This window comes from Felis catus, chromosome D1, assembly GCF_018350175.1.
Source record: "Felis catus isolate Fca126 chromosome D1, F.catus_Fca126_mat1.0, whole genome shotgun sequence".
NCBI classification, from domain to species: domain Eukaryota; kingdom Metazoa; phylum Chordata; class Mammalia; order Carnivora; family Felidae; genus Felis; species Felis catus.
The window spans coordinates 94,871,101-94,887,146 of NC_058377.1; the positions used below are offsets into that span (position 1 = coordinate 94,871,101).

The 16,046-nt window shown below is 36.8% G+C and overlaps 1 long non-coding RNA gene and 1 pseudogene across 3 annotated transcripts in view; one reads left to right on the forward strand and one right to left on the reverse strand.

The window, feature by feature from the left end:
- The window catches only part of LOC109492102, a 1,189,585-nt gene that overhangs the window by 362,486 nt on the left and 811,053 nt on the right, over nt 1–16,046 (reverse strand). The window lies entirely within an intron of this gene.
- LOC101081250 lies at nt 10,088–11,094 on the forward strand (annotated as a pseudogene).

Consider the following 16,046-nt stretch of genomic DNA (forward strand, 5'->3'; position numbering starts at 1 on the left):
GTGTCATGTATGATACATTAGAGTATCACAAAGAATAGGTTTGCCGACATAAAAATCCCCTGTACTTCACCTATTTAACTCTCCCCTGAATCCTGAAACCCTGGAAACCACTGGTTTTTTTTTTTAATTTTTTTTTTTACTGTTTCCATAGTTTTGCCTTTTTCTAGAATGACATTTAATTGGAATTATATAATATGTAGCCTTTTCAGACTGGGTTCTTTCATGTACAAATGCGTACTCAATATTCCTAAACATGTTTTTTTGGCTTGATAGCTCATTTCTTTTAATTGTTGAAAAATATTCCATTCTATGCATACACCACAGCTTGTACATTAATTCACCTATTGAAGGAGACCTTAGTTGTGTCCAGTTTGGGGCAATTATATAAAAACCTACCATAAATATTCACACGCACATTTTTTGTTGGCTATAAGTTTTCAACTCAAGTACATCAGTACCTAAGAGCACAAATGATAACCCATATGATAACAGTATGTTCAGGTTTGTAACACACTGTCAAAGTGTCTTTCAAAGTGGATGTGCCATTTTGTATTTCCACCAAAAAGAAATGAGAGTTCCTGTGGCTCCACATCCTCATCAGCATTTGGTATTTTCAGTGTTTCACTTTTTAGCTATTCTAATAGATGTATAGTGACATCTCATTATTGCTCAAATTTGTAATGGCCTAATGACATATATATTGAATATCTTTTCTTATGTATGTGTGACACTTCACCTTTTGTGATGTGTCTTTTCTGATCTTTGGCCCATATTTAGTTGGGTTGTTTTCTTATTGTTGAGTTTTAAGACTTTGTATATTTTGGATATGAGTCTTGTATCAGATATATGTTTTGAAAATATTTTCTCCACATCTGTGGCTTGCCTTTTCATTTTCTTAACACTATCTTTTTCAGAAGTTTTTAATTTTAATAAATTCTAAATTATCAACTTTTCTTTCACAACTATGAAAGAAAACATGTCTTCCTGGAAAATGTCATGTAGGCGATTTAACAGTATAACACAGAAATGTTTCATGTCTGAGATAGCTGTCTTCTGAGTAAGTGACGCAAACAATACATATTGTTTAAGAATCTCATGTTAAACTGGGTTATTGTGCCTCTGAAGGGACAAACAGGGGTCTGGGAAACTATGGCCCTAGAAATTTTCTGGTTTTTCTTGTTTAATATAATTACCTTTGTCCTTAAAGTTATTACTAAAGCTTTACATTGTATAAGATTCCTGATTTATATGAATCTGGTTTGAGTAATTCTCTGTATTATTTTACTTTCTAATTAGAACTTAAATTACTGTTGTGGTCTTAAATATCTTTGTATTCTCTATGGCAAATTTGATCAGATTTGAACAAACGTCTGCAATTACCTTATATGTATGAGAAATTTCACATATTCATTTAATTTTTCCATAAGCCTATGAGATGTGTATTATTATCACTATTTTACTGGTGATTTAATTAAGGCTCAGAGGTTAAAAAACTTTTCCAAGCTTATGTAAGTATCAGGGACCAAATAACCCAGATATGTTACTTTGAAGCCATGCTATTTTATCATTCTACTCATAACTTCTTTGGATTTGGGTCTGGGCAACTGGTGAGGTTCTCAATACCTAAATTTAGTGTGTTTATACTGACTACCAATTGGAAACATATTAACCTGTTATTTAATAAATTTAGTAAGTAAAATGATTGGATAGCTTCAGAGACATGTATTTACCACTGATATCTCAGCTTCCTTAGAAAACTTGTGAATTGGTGAAAGAATGTGGCATCCCAATTTATGTCTCCTTAGCATAGTCATTATTTTAGCTGATTTTTTTTAGTTTTTAATAAACTAAAGACATCAGAGAAGTTCTGAAAACTGCATAAAAATTACCCTTTTGTAAGACACACATTTAAATTGGAAATCTCCATTTCTAAGTGTGTCTCCTTCTCTGTACCAGGAAGAAGAGGATAACCAAATCTAGAAAATTTTATCAATGAAGAAAGCACAGACATAAATCTGCTTAACAACCATACCCTTGTTTACCATGCCTTTTTGATAGCCTTATGTAATAACTGGTTCCACCAACCCCCACCGTCTTCTTTTGTTTTTAGCTGGAGATGTTATTTAAGATGGAGGCTTGGGCGTTTGGGGGAGTTACTCAATTTTCCCGGGTATCTCCCATGTACACTGGAGGTATACCTGTTATTAAACTTCTGTTTGTTTTCCTTCTGTTAATTTGTCTTTTATTACAGAGGGTGTCCTTGGCCAAGAACCCAGAAGGATGGTGGAAAAATTATTTTCCTTCCTAATATTAGCACTTATAATTGGATAAATGGTGGGCTATAGAGATCACTGCCAGAAGAGTTAAAGTTTATTGAGTACTCTGTATTTTTTTTTGTCTTTTTGTTTCTTCTTCTATCTTGTTTCCTGTTTTCATTTGCCTTGTCCTCTACTTGGAAAAATAAAGGGTAGTAATCATGACCCTGATGTTTAAATCATGAGAACTGGCAATTAATATGGAAAAAATATTACCTATTTGTGTTGAAAATATGCAGACTGCTTTTCCCCCTCCTGCAAGAATTTAATTAATCCTCTCCCTCACAAGAAGTTATAACTCACATTCCAAGCTAATTAAATCTGGAGAACATAATACCTTGTTACAACACAACTTATCATTTATATATAACTTACCCTAAGCTGGAACTATGATATTATTCCTTTTACCAATTATATTGTATTTCTTAGAATGGGACCACCCAGAGCAATCTGATTGGTCCTCACAAACATGAAAGGGTAGTCAGGAATTGGTGGTGAGGTGTGTGTTAACAACAGGGTACATGCATCTTACATAATTCTAAAAGAGTTCTAACTCTCTAGCTCATGTCTCAAATTGTGAAATTGACTGCCAATATGTCTGTAGCTATCAGAGATGTTGACTCCAATGAGCAAAAATCTATTCCTATCACAGTAAAGGCATTAAAATCAGGAACAGAAAGCCAAGAATATAGGGCTATAGGGACATTTGTGGCTTTGTGGTTATCTAGCATTTTATTCTACCTCTTTGGGGGAGGACTCTTCTTCCCATAAGACACAGTCAGGTGGGTCTATTAATCAAGTTGCCAAGCACATTTCTGTTGAAAAAGTAGACACATTGCCCAAACAAGACCAACCAGACCCTCCTTCTTAGAATCTGAATCTTGGCAGACAAAGCAGACTTATAATATTAAGAAATAACTTACTCCAGCAATGCTCTTGAGGTGAGTGAAGTGGTCATGAAACTAGTCTATGTTATTTTATGAACTTGATTCTTCAGCTTTTCTGATTTCTGTGACACCTCCAAGTCTGTCTGACAAATTCATTTTTGCCTTTAGGTGGGTTTGTTTTGCTCTCTACAAAAAAACCCCAAACAAAACAAAAACAAAAAACAAAAACAAAAACAAAACCCTAATTGATACAAGACCTAGTTGTATGTTACTGACTGTGAAATTCAGCAAGTCACTTAGAATCTATAAACTTCAGCCTTTCACCTGAAAAACGTGAATATATGTGTCCTTTAAGTCTCACAGAATCTGGACAGTAAAGGAGATTATAAGTTGTCTGTGTTTTGCAAATAATACTCTACATGAAATTAAAAGATCTAAGAATAATACATTCTATGTGTTCTGCTTTTGCAAAGTAAAAACATGAAGAAAATAACATTTGTGTATAAACCATATTGCACATCACATACATATATGTATTTCTATCTATCTATCTAGTCATCTATCCATCTATCTTTATTAGTTAGGATAAAGAGAAAAATAAGTGGAAGCCCAAAGGCAAAGCAATGAGACTGCCAGTGATGGTTAAGGGAATGTCAAAGGGATGAATGGAAGATATGAGGATAATTCCTAACACCAAAATTGTGTCTTCATTGCTATCGTTCTAATTCATCTGGATGAATGTGGAAATTGGAATACAGTCCCATGATATTTACTCCGGTTGATATGTTGTAATACAAAGAGATTGTAAGGGGAAATATTTAAAAATAAAATAGGACAAGACTGCGATAATGCCCCTAATAGGGGATTAGATTATGACCAGTGTTTACTGTAGATATTTTTGTCATCAGATTATCAAATGCATGCTATTACCACTCATGTTGTGGGTTTGGCATTTAAGAGAATAATAGACTTCTGTTTAGAAATCATGTTTGTCATTAAAATCCTAACAAGTGACAGCTGTAATAATCTATAGCCTATACATTCCAAACACAAGGTAAGTCAAGAATTTTGCCACCAGAGCAAAGATCTAATTAGGACCTGTGTTCCTGGGCTGCCAGTAAATTTATGCTACTCTATTAGGGGATTTACCCTGAATATTCTTGGAAGAGAATACTGCTGTTACCCAGATGACTGGTGAACTTTCTAATAGTGATAAGCAAACTAACATTTGTGTCACCTCTTCTGGGTGTTGGAGAGTTTGCACTTTGTATTTACAAGCTTTACCCGACTGCCCCCTCACAATACCCCTGTGAAGTTCATATAATTAAAACTATTTTTCTGCAAAAACTGCACTATAACACCATGTAGGAACCTCTATATCACAAGCATAGAACTGCAAACTGCATTTCAGCACTAACTTTTGATAGATGTTGATCTGCAGTGTGACAAAACACACATTCTCTGAAGCGAGGCCAGTTACGCTTCTCCTTCTCAGACTTTCTCCCATCATGGTCACTGTGAAATATATCTGACTGATACTAGGGCCAAGATAAATGGGAAAAGTTTGCTCATTAGCTATAGGAAAATATGAGATGACAATAATGATTCCATTTTAATATATAGGGACAAATACATTCTTCCTAAGTATAGAAATGTAACTGTTCCATCACATCTCTATAGTATTAATTACAAACCTGTTGAGACAGTGAGGATAATGGAACTTAAAAATGGTAAAGTACAATGCATATAAAATTTATAAAACTTAAAAAACATATTTATCATGTCCTGGGAGCTGTGAAGGGACTGTGGATACGATGGTTAACAAGACACATTCCCTATGCTCAAAAAACTTGTATAGTATCATTGTAGTTGCTATTGTTGTGTGTACTATTAGTTATATTTCCAATACTTTTGCTTTAATCCTCTATGTTATTAGATATAAAGTCAAAATTATACAGCACAGTGTTTATTTTCTTTTCTTCACTTTGGCCTTTGACTACTTCAATCACATTTATGCAGATGTGACTCAAATTCAAATCTCACCCTCTCTCCTGAGCTCCAGTCCTGTGTTTACAAAGTACATGCTCAACCTCTAAATAACCTGCTGATTCCTCAAACACAATCTACCTCAAATGGAGTCATATAATTTCCTTCCCTCCAAATGACAGTCACTCAACCATGAAAATATACATTCAATTTGGGTCCTTGTCGTCACCTAAATCAATCGTCAAGTCTAATGAGTTGGTATTCTTTCCATATGTCCTTTCTGGCCTCCCTCATCCAGGATTCCATCACATCAACCTATTTTATATTTCGCAGTGTCCTTATATTCTTTCCAGCTATGGTTCTGATCATATCAACTATGCTTAAAAATATTGGCACTCCACAAAACATACTCAAATTCCTCAGTCTACTGTTGAATGCTTTCTGTCATCCAGCACCAACTTCTCATCTGGTTTATCTTCCACAGTTCTTAAGGTCCAGACCTCACAGGAAACTTATTTGTAGAATATTCCAGCACATTTCTTCTTAATCTGCTTAGGTCCTTCTTATTCCACTTAGGTCCTTCCACTCTCCACACACTTGGCAGCCCCTACTCACCCTTCCAGGATAATCTCAAAACGTGTTCATTACTTCCTTTAAGCATTTCTGATTCTTTGCAGGTCAAAGAGCAGTTCTTTCTCATCTTTAATTCTAGGACCTTTTGCTATATTGTACTTATGGGTTATAAAATTAAAGGTATGTGTTTACATACCACATCTCTCCTAGCAGATGTAAACTCAAAGAAAAAATATGTCTGATTTATATATACATATATATATGTGTATACATGTATATGTATATGTGTACATATATACATATATACATATTTCAATATCATAGATATGAAAAAGTATATAAATCACAAGTGTACACATGGATAAGTAAATATTCACAAAGCTAGCACACCCAAGAAATAAATCAAGAAATAAATGGTAAGATCAAGATCAAGAAATAAATTAGTAGAATACCAGAAGTCACCTCATATTCCCATTCAGTCTCTAACCTTAGCCTCAAGGAAATCTAAAATCCTGATTTATATCAATATAGCCTAATTTTAAACTTTGTATCAACAGGATCAAATGAATGTACTATTTTGTATCTGGTTTTTTTGCGGGGGCTGAGGAGCTCAAGTTTATACTTTCGAGATTCATCCATGTTATTTCATGTCCTTGTAATTTACACAGTCTCATTACTGTATTGTTTCATTGCATAAATGTATCCCACTTTGTTTATCCATCTTTCTGTAGATGTACAATTGGCTCGTTTCCAGTTGTGGGATATTACAAATAGTGGTCCCTTCTTGGGTCAGTCTTCAGTTGTACATATATAGTGCGTTTCTATTGGCTAGATAGATAGTGTCTGATGTACTTTTGTATTCTTCACAGCATCTAATTCAGTGCTCTGCTTAGAAAAAATGAACAAATGAATAAATATATATGCTATGTCCTTTCTCTTAAAATGATTTTAAATTGCCCATGGCCCATGCATTTTTGCATCCTGATGCATCAATGCTGTGTTCAGAATACACATATAACAAAAATTGGAGATATAGATAGATAGATGAATTTAATACTTGAAGGTGTATGTCATGAAGTAAGATCTTTTATTACCTAGAATTTGTCAAATTCTAAAGGAATATGTTTCTAAATTTTACCTGTACCCAAGAGAGAGCTAAATATGATGAGGTTTTTAGGGAGTGGCAGAATCTGGCTTATCACATTTTATGAGAGTGCACAAGAGAGGGACTGGGTATGAAGTTAGTTCTTATTAAGGTTCTGAAAAAGAGTATGAATAAAAACAATGAAATCAGCATTCATAATCAGATAAGCCTTTAGAGTTATATATTAATTAATAAAATAGAGAAACCTCTTATATAAGCATTTATTTACTATCTTAAACGTCTAAACAGGTGAGTCAAATTGTTTTAGTTTTATTCCTTCATTAACAGAGAAAATTACATACTTATGGCTATAAAAACACCTTGCTTAAAGAGTAAGGATCCTTCAAGTAGCAAAGTGAACATATATTATTATTTTTTATTTTTTTTAATGTTTATTTTTGAGAGAGAGAGAGAGAGAGAGAGAGCGAGAGAGAGCATGAGCAGGGGAAGGTCAGAGAGAGAGGGAGACACAGAATCCGAAGCAGGTTCCAGACTCTGAGTTGTCAGCACAGAGCCCAATGTGGGGCTCACACTCATGAACTGTGAGATCATGACCTGAGCCGAAGTAAGACACTTACTTAACCAACTGAACCACCCAGGCGCCCCATATATCATTAATATAATGTATTTTCTCTATGTTTCTCCCTCTGTCTCCCTTTCTCCCTTCTCCTTCCTCTCCTATGTCTCTCTCTATTTCTTTCCCTCTTTCCCTTCCTTTCTTCTTTTCTCCCTCTTTCCCTCTTCCTCTTTTTCCTGTTAGTTGGGTCTCCCTAGAAGTAGCTCTGACACATGAATGGCATGCAAGGATGTCTCTGAGAATTAAAAGGAAGAGTGATAGCAGAATGGAGAAGAGACACATGGAAGAAAAAGCAGCTCAATAACACAATGAGTGACCAGAGCTCAATCCAGTGGGCAAATTGGGAAATGATGCAAAACAACTCATATATAACCCAACCAAGGGGTGAGGGAGGTGGGGTATTTATATACTAACCTGAGAGACACTGATAAACATTTTCACAGGGAAAGCTAATTCTCTGGCACTTCTAGCCTTCCACACACATATGCATCATGGACTTTAGCAGTTCCAGAAAATGGCCTCAGCACAGATACAGATACTAGCAGCTGGAAGTCAGCCGAGCCCCACTAAAATAGCAGGTCTGAAGGAATATAAACAAAATGCTGACAGTAATTATTCTTTCATTCTTACTCTAGTTCTTATTTTCTTTGCCTCATTTCCTTATGTCTCTTTCATTTTTTCTGACACCACAGCCACCATAAAAGTCTTTAAATTCACCTTAATATATCCAGGAGCATTTAAAAAATAAAGCGAAACTGAAGAAATCAAGACAATTGGAAAAATAAAAGTTAAAAAAAAAGCAGATGGACCCAAGGTGGTATTATTACTCAAAATACTTTCCATTCAAGGGACGAGCCACAGATTCACAGGAACACTAGCCACCAACACCATCGGTAAACATGATAATCTAGAGAAGAATTAAACAATCCAGTTTTCCAGGAAAAGCACTTTTCATTAATACCAAGATCATGGAAAATTTCTACATCAAGCCCTCGATAAAGGGAGCACTATGCAATGTGGTAAACAATGTCATTTTCAAACTCCCTAGAGAAATAGAAGGTTCAAAAAGCTAGAAGGAAATCGAACTTGAGGCCTTCAGAGAAAAACAAGCCTGAAAGGAATCATGTCCCTTTTGAAAACTATTCTCCAGCTTCAAATTATGAAAAACAATACCTTCAGGAAACAGTTGTCACAACCAGGGATTTCTAATGGCATCATGGCAAAGTTGATAATTGACCTGAAGATGCTTCAAGAAACCACTGACCATCTCAATGACACATTGACCTTTGAATAGCCTCTAGAGAAGGGTTAGGGCAGTCAGTCCAAGAATCGAGGGAAACAAAATACAGGAATCAAAATCATTGCTGCTGTCATCATGTTGTCCAAGCATGACAGCTTCAGGGCCTGCCACCACTCTGGGCTTCAGGGACACCAAGAAAAAAAGGACTGGCAGCAGTCCACCCCAAATGGAGTCACACAATGCCTCCAGCAATTAAGCCTGGTAGTCACAGTTTGATTACACCAACAGTATACACTGGGCCTATCTGTTCATCACCATTGTATAGGCACTGTCACCCATCTCTGTCACCCTGGCCCTGCAATCTTTAGAGCTGCTACCATCAAGATGTTCTATATTTCCCTGAATCTAACCAGCTGCACTCTATGCTTACCTTTCTAAACTTTTCACTCTATCTTAAAACATGACTCTATAAGATATAAACTCATTTTCATCTTTAAACTCTTCCTTATCTCTTTCCTTACTTCCTTGCTTTAATGAAAACATTGCTTTTTCCTACAGATAGAATTTCCCATGATGACTATGTATTATAAATTTGAGGAGACAGTTTTTTCCTGTCCATTAAGCCATGATATTCACAGAGTGTTACTCCCCTGTATCAGTCAGGATAGGCTATAATAAGCCACAGTAACAAAGAAATTCTGAAATGGCATAGTGTGACACAAATATTCATTCCTCACTCAAAACACAGTCTGATGAGAAGGTCAAAGTACTTCCCTCAAATCATCTGTTTCTTTGTGTTGTTCCACCCTTTTCTGACATTAAGATCATCTTGGCATCATTCAGCCAACAAATAGAGATAAAACTGAGGGAATACATGCTATATATTTACTCATCCCTGTCAGAATGCGACATGTTATTTCTGCTTACATTCCAACAGCCATACTCAAGAATATGGCACCAACCTAAATGAAAAAGCGGCTCTCAAATATAGACTCCTAGAGTTCCCAAGAAGAGAAATTAATACTGGTCAGTATCTGTGACAACTCAATATTCTGGTCAACAAATATCTATTTTTATCCTTTTTCCAATACATAGAATACACTCTTTATTCCTAAAACAGACTGGCTAAATTACCATCTTGCCACTGTTTCCACCTCAAAATCAGATTCTCCAGGTGATTTCCACTCCTCTACATCAAGTCCACATGTGGCTCCTTTCCATAAAGATAAAATATATGTCTCACTTCAATATACAATGATGATATGCACATCAGACACTTCCATACAAAAAAAAAGAGGTAAGGAGGAGACACAGCTGGCATTGTCTTCTTTACATGACTCTTACAGCTGTTTCTCACTAGGCACAATGGCAACTCTTAAGGAAAAACTGATTGTGTCAGTCACAGAAGAAGAGTCAACCGTCCCAAACAATAAGAGTACTGTAGTGGGTGTTGGACAAGTTGGCATGGCATGTGCCATCAGCATTCTGGGAAAGTCCCTGGCTGATGAACTTACCCTGGTGGATGTTTTGGAAGATAAACACAAAGGAGAAATGATGGATCTGCAACATAGGAGCTTAATTCTTTAGACATCTAAAATTGATAATTTTGTGACAGATAAAGATTACTCCATGACTGCCAATTCCAAGATTGTGGTGGTAACTGTAGGAGTCTGCCAGCAGGAGGGAGACAGTGGCTCAACCTGGTGCAGAGGAATGTTAATGTCTTCAAATGCATTATTCGTCAGATAGTCAAGTACAATCCTGATTGTATCATAATGGTGGTTTCCAACCTAGTGTATATTCTCACATACATTACATGGAAGCCAAGTGGACTACCCAAGCTAAGTGATTGGAAGTGGGTGTAATCTGAATTTTGCTATATTTCACTATCTTATGGCTGAAAAACTTGGCATTCATCCCAGCAGCTGCCATGAATGCATTTTGAGAGAACAAGGTAACTCAAGTGTGGCTACGTGGAGCAGAGTGAATGTGGCAGGTGTTTCTCTCCAGGAACTGAACCCAGAAATGGGAACAGACAATGACAGTGAAAATTAGAAGGAAGTACATAAAATGGTGTTTGAAAGTGCATACGAAGTCATCAAACTAAAAGGATATACCAACTGGACTACTGGATTAAGTATGGCTGATCTCATTGAATGTTGAAAAATCAATCCAGGATTCATCCAGTGTCAACAATGGTGAAGGGAATGTATGGCACTGAGAATGAAATCTTCCTGAGCCTTCCATGTATCCTGAAAGTTCAGGGGTTAACCAGTGTTATCAACCAGAAGCTGAAGGATGATGAGGTTACTCAGCTCAAGAAAAGTGCAGATATCTTGTGGGACACCCAGAAAGATCTAAAAGACCTGTGACTTCTGGCTTCTTGGCTGTAGAAATTTAAAACTACAATATGATTAACCATGAGCCTTTCTCAGTTTTTCATCCATATACATTGATCAGTTTGCTTATATCTTCCTAAATATGCGAATCTGGGCTCACAGAATTAAAGTCCATGCTTAGTGCTTACAAATGAGCATTGAACAAATAAAATTAACTATCATAGTGTGCTTCTGAAAGAAAGGGAAAGAAAGAAAGAAAGAAAGAAAGAAAGAAAGAAAGAAAGAAAGAGAGAGAGAGAGAAAGAAAGAAAGAAAGAAAGAAAGAAAGAAAGAAAGAAAGAAAGAGGGAAGGAAGGAAGGAAGGAAGGAAGGAAGGAAGGAAGGAAGGAAGGAAGGAAGGAAGGAAGAGGTAGGGAGACAAGGGGAAACCGATAGCAGTCATGGGTCCATAGTAATTTTGAAATTTAGGAGACCAGACAATGGAAATTGTTCTTGTTTGAGAGGTAGTGGAGACTCCATGAACTGGGTCTATTTTTTAGAAAGATCTATTTTGGTCATAGCTCTTCATGACTTCAAGCTCTTCTCTTGGGAAGTATTCTCCTTCCCATTACCATACTTGGCCACATCTTACATAGGGATTAATGTGACCTCCTTGAGGCAATGCAGACTTAAAGGCTGCCTCTTGATTATGAGAAATTAGGAGACTAGAAGTTGTTTTAATAGCTTGAACAGCATTAGAGATTTTCAGTCTGGTCTTGAGGTTTCTCTGGCAATATATTTCCAAAAAAAAAAAAAAACTTGTTAGGCTTGGGTTTTGTCCTTTTCTAGTCCATCCATGGTCCAACAGCCATATCCAAAGTTCTTTCTAGATATAATGCTTGAGCTGTGAATTTCCCTATGTTTAATTACTATTACCTTGGTCTCTTGAAATAAATATAAATACAGATCATATAATCTGTCTCATCCTCACCCTGAAACATTCTGATAAAATGACAAGCTGAATTAGATGTTGACACTCAATAAAAAATCCCGTTTCTTACTATTTGGAGTCAGAAAGAAGTTTTTTTGACCCTACCAGTTCTCCAGTATTTTTACTCCATCTATTCCATTTCATTTTTTCAAAAAACTAGCCAAATTTTCATCATGTCCTCCCTTTTTTATAATACTTTGCCAAATGTCATCCATAACAGCCCACGCACATGAATTATATGATTTTTTTCAAATTTAATCCACTAGACTTAGCAGGTCAGTTAGGTGAATGATCCGCCTCCGAAATGTTACCAAAAGTGACAATCTTCCAAATGTTTTCTCCCAGCATAACATGAGTTACCTTCTTCCAATATCATGTCTTCCCTGTTTGCTTTCTACCACTAAGCCAGGGCCATACATTTGTGAAGAATTTTTTGTGGTATTGATTCACTTCTGCTTAAGATCAAAGATACCAGCTGCTGAACAAGTATTCACACTCTCAGTGACTTAATATAAGTTTAGTTCTCTCTCCTGCCATAGTCAATGGTGAGAGTTAAGATTTCCTGGCAGCTTCCACTAAGTGGTGACTCAGATCCTATTGTCTTCTATTACAGAATCCTGTTTCCATCCACAAAACTGGGAAGAGAGATGAAGGGTCAAAGAGTTTTCAGTGTTTTGAGAATTCAGACCTAGGAAGAGTCTATATAATATCTGCTCACATTCACTTGATCACAACTAATCTTATGACTCCTAACTAAAGGCAAAGAAAATTGGGAAATCTAGTTTCTCCATGCCTAGGAAAAGGACATAAAATTGATGAGAGATTCAGCCAGTGTCTGTTACAATCCAACCTTCTGGTCAATAAATATTTGTCTCAATATTCCTTCCATACATAAGAAATTCTCACTCCAGTACCCAGTCTCCATTCAGCCATTGCCTCTGGCTAAATGGAATCATGGAATCTGGCTTTCTGGAATCAGTGCATGAGGTCCAGCCATCTCTGTCATCTTCAGATGTAGTTTATGATGATCCTATAAACTTTGGACTAAAAGGATAAGTTATCTTCTCCCCACCCACATACACACCACATCTGGAAGTGAAACAGGGATAGGATGTCAGCAAAAAATACTCCCATTTACAAAGTGAAGAATGAAAAAGTCACTACTCTTACCACTCTTACAATTCTGCATTGTTGCTGGGCATACATAGTAAAAATCTCTACCCTAGGGTTTATGATTCTTGCTCTCGGGACACACTTCTTGCCCACTGGTCTCCATGGGCTTCAGGCTCCTCCCTTTGGGAGTCTTTTTATTCTTTTTTTTAATTAATGTTTATTTACTTTTCAGAGAGAGAGAAAGAGACAGAGACAGAGAGTGTGAGCAGGGGAGGGACAGGGGGGTGGACACAGAATCAGAAGCAGGTTCCATGATATGAGCTGTAAGCACAGAACCCAATGTGGGGCTCAAACCAAGAACCATGAGATCATGAGCTGATCCAAAGTTGGATGCTTAACCTACTTAGCCACCCAGGTGCCCCAGGAGGCTTTTTATTCTTAATCACACCACTGCCCTGTCCAACAAATGCAGTTTGAACATTTATTTTCTGAAAAGTGACTCGAAAATCAGTCTGTTTCTATCTTTTGGTCTTTATGTTTTAGAGTTTAAGTTCATTCTGAAAACGTTCAACTGACCTATGGAGAAAAGAAATCAAAGGGAATATACACTGGCTACTTAATCATCTCATTAAAAGACTGAAAATATCATTTCTTTTTGTCTACCGATGGGCAGAACTCAGTCACATGGTCCCATCTAACTGCAAGAGAGAATGAGGACTGGGGTCACTCTAAGTGATCAAGAAGGAGAAATGGGATTGGTTAGTCAGTCTCTGAAACTTTTCCCCAGTGTCTTTTTTTTAATGAATGTTTTATTTAATTTTGGGAGAGGGAGAAAGTGTGAGTGGAGGAGGGGCAGAGAGAGAGGGAGATAGAGGATCCAAAGTGGGCTCAATGCTGACAGCAGGGAGCCCATGTGGGGCTTGAACTCACAAACCATGAGATCACGACCTGAACCAACGTCAGAAGCTCAACCGACTGAGCCACCCAGGTGCCCCCATGGTGTGTTATAAAACTTCTTCTCCTTGACAGTGATAGCTATTTCGCTCAAACATTTCCTCTCTCCTAGTATCATCATTCTCAGTAGCCCTCCTCTTGCCTCTCCTAAAACAGATACCTTACCATTTTGAAAATTCTTCCTTATAACTTTATTGTCCATTCATGTGGTCAACCCACTCAGACCACTGGCCTCAACATTCTTGAGCTCCTCAACTCTGATGATCTTCTCCAACATGATACCTCAACCACCCAATCTCAAAGTCACATACTAGAGCTTACCATCACCTGAAACACCTTCATTTCCAAAATCATTAACCTCACTTCTTTCTATCTTCCCCACCCCACCCAACACTATGTCTCAAATAACATCAACTTTATATTTCTAACTACAAAATTTTCTTCCTAATTCATCATTTAGAATCCACTCTTAACCCTTTACTCCAGTCCCTCTGCTCACAGCTCCCTATTCCAGCTTGTTTACTCAACTGACCTCTTTATACCTAGACTAATAATAACTCCCTTTACTTTTTCCCAATCCAGTAATCTTGCCTTTTTACGAATGCTCTCATTATGCAGTTTAGGTTCTTTGGTTCACCATTTCAAAAATAGTCTTGCTAAATACTTTTTCCTCTCTATTATAAACCCACTTTGAAGAATATCAGCCCTAAATGAAACTAAGCATTCCCTTCCCTTCTACTTTCACCCAAGCAACTCAACAAAGCTTGAGAAAACTACACAGAAGAACAAGTTGATGCTACAGTTTTTCCATGATCTTCAAATTGCAAAAGGCCCTAATGTGTGCTTGAAATAAGTCGCTTCTCTAGACAACAAATATTTTCTACTTTCCACAACAATTATGTTAAAATTTTGTGCTTCCCACAAAACTCTCTGTAGGTCCTCACCTCACTCTCATTGCCTGATACGAAGAGAAGTGTCTGACATAAGATAGGAATCCTTCATAGCTCACTACCAGTTCATATGACTACCTTCTTCTTGCCCTGAGCCCCTTTACCTCTCTCTTACTATAACAAAGCTGTGTGCTTCTCTTGTAGATGGCTCACCTATGCTTCAGTCTCCATTCTTATCGAACTTCATAGGAAATAACCTATTCCTCCCCATATATTATTTATCTCACCATTAATACTGCACTTTTCTCAATTACATTTCATTCCTCTTATCTGTCTTATCTGAAAATACAGTAAACAAATTAAAACATTCTCATTTATAGCCACAGCTTCAATCTGATGACTGCTAATCCTTCTCAGGGCTTCGATCCACATTATCTCCATCTACCCTCTTGACAATTTACAAACATGTTGAACTGAACACATCCAAAACTGGAATCACTAGCTATTCTATACTCTAAAATCTTTTTCTGTTTCTTCCTCTCTCAATGAAAGGTTCTATGTTTATCCTTTTCTGCATATCAAGTGCCTAGGAGTCATATTTGACGGCTCCCTCTCCTTTTCCACTTCCATTAACAAATTCTGAATGCTACATCTAAACATACCTTGAATACTTCTATTTCCATTACCACCACCCTGGCCCAAATAACTTCACATCTTTCTGGACTATAAAACACTCCCCTTCCTCCTTCATGGTTTTGAACTCCCCACTCTCTGTTTCTCTCTTTACATAAAATGGTGATCCAGCAGGATAAACTCTTGATTGGAAACTAAAAATCTGTTTCCAGTCCTGGCTTTGCCACAGTATGACATTCTGTACATTGTTTAAAGTTTCTGAAACTCAGTTTTGTACCATTTAACATATGAAGGTGAATTTATAAAGTGTCTTTCACATCTAGACTTCTAAGACTCTTAAATAAATGTCTTTGTTATGTGCCAATAACAATCATAATGAGCAATTCTGAATTCATATGGAAAAATCTAATCACATTTCAGGGTCA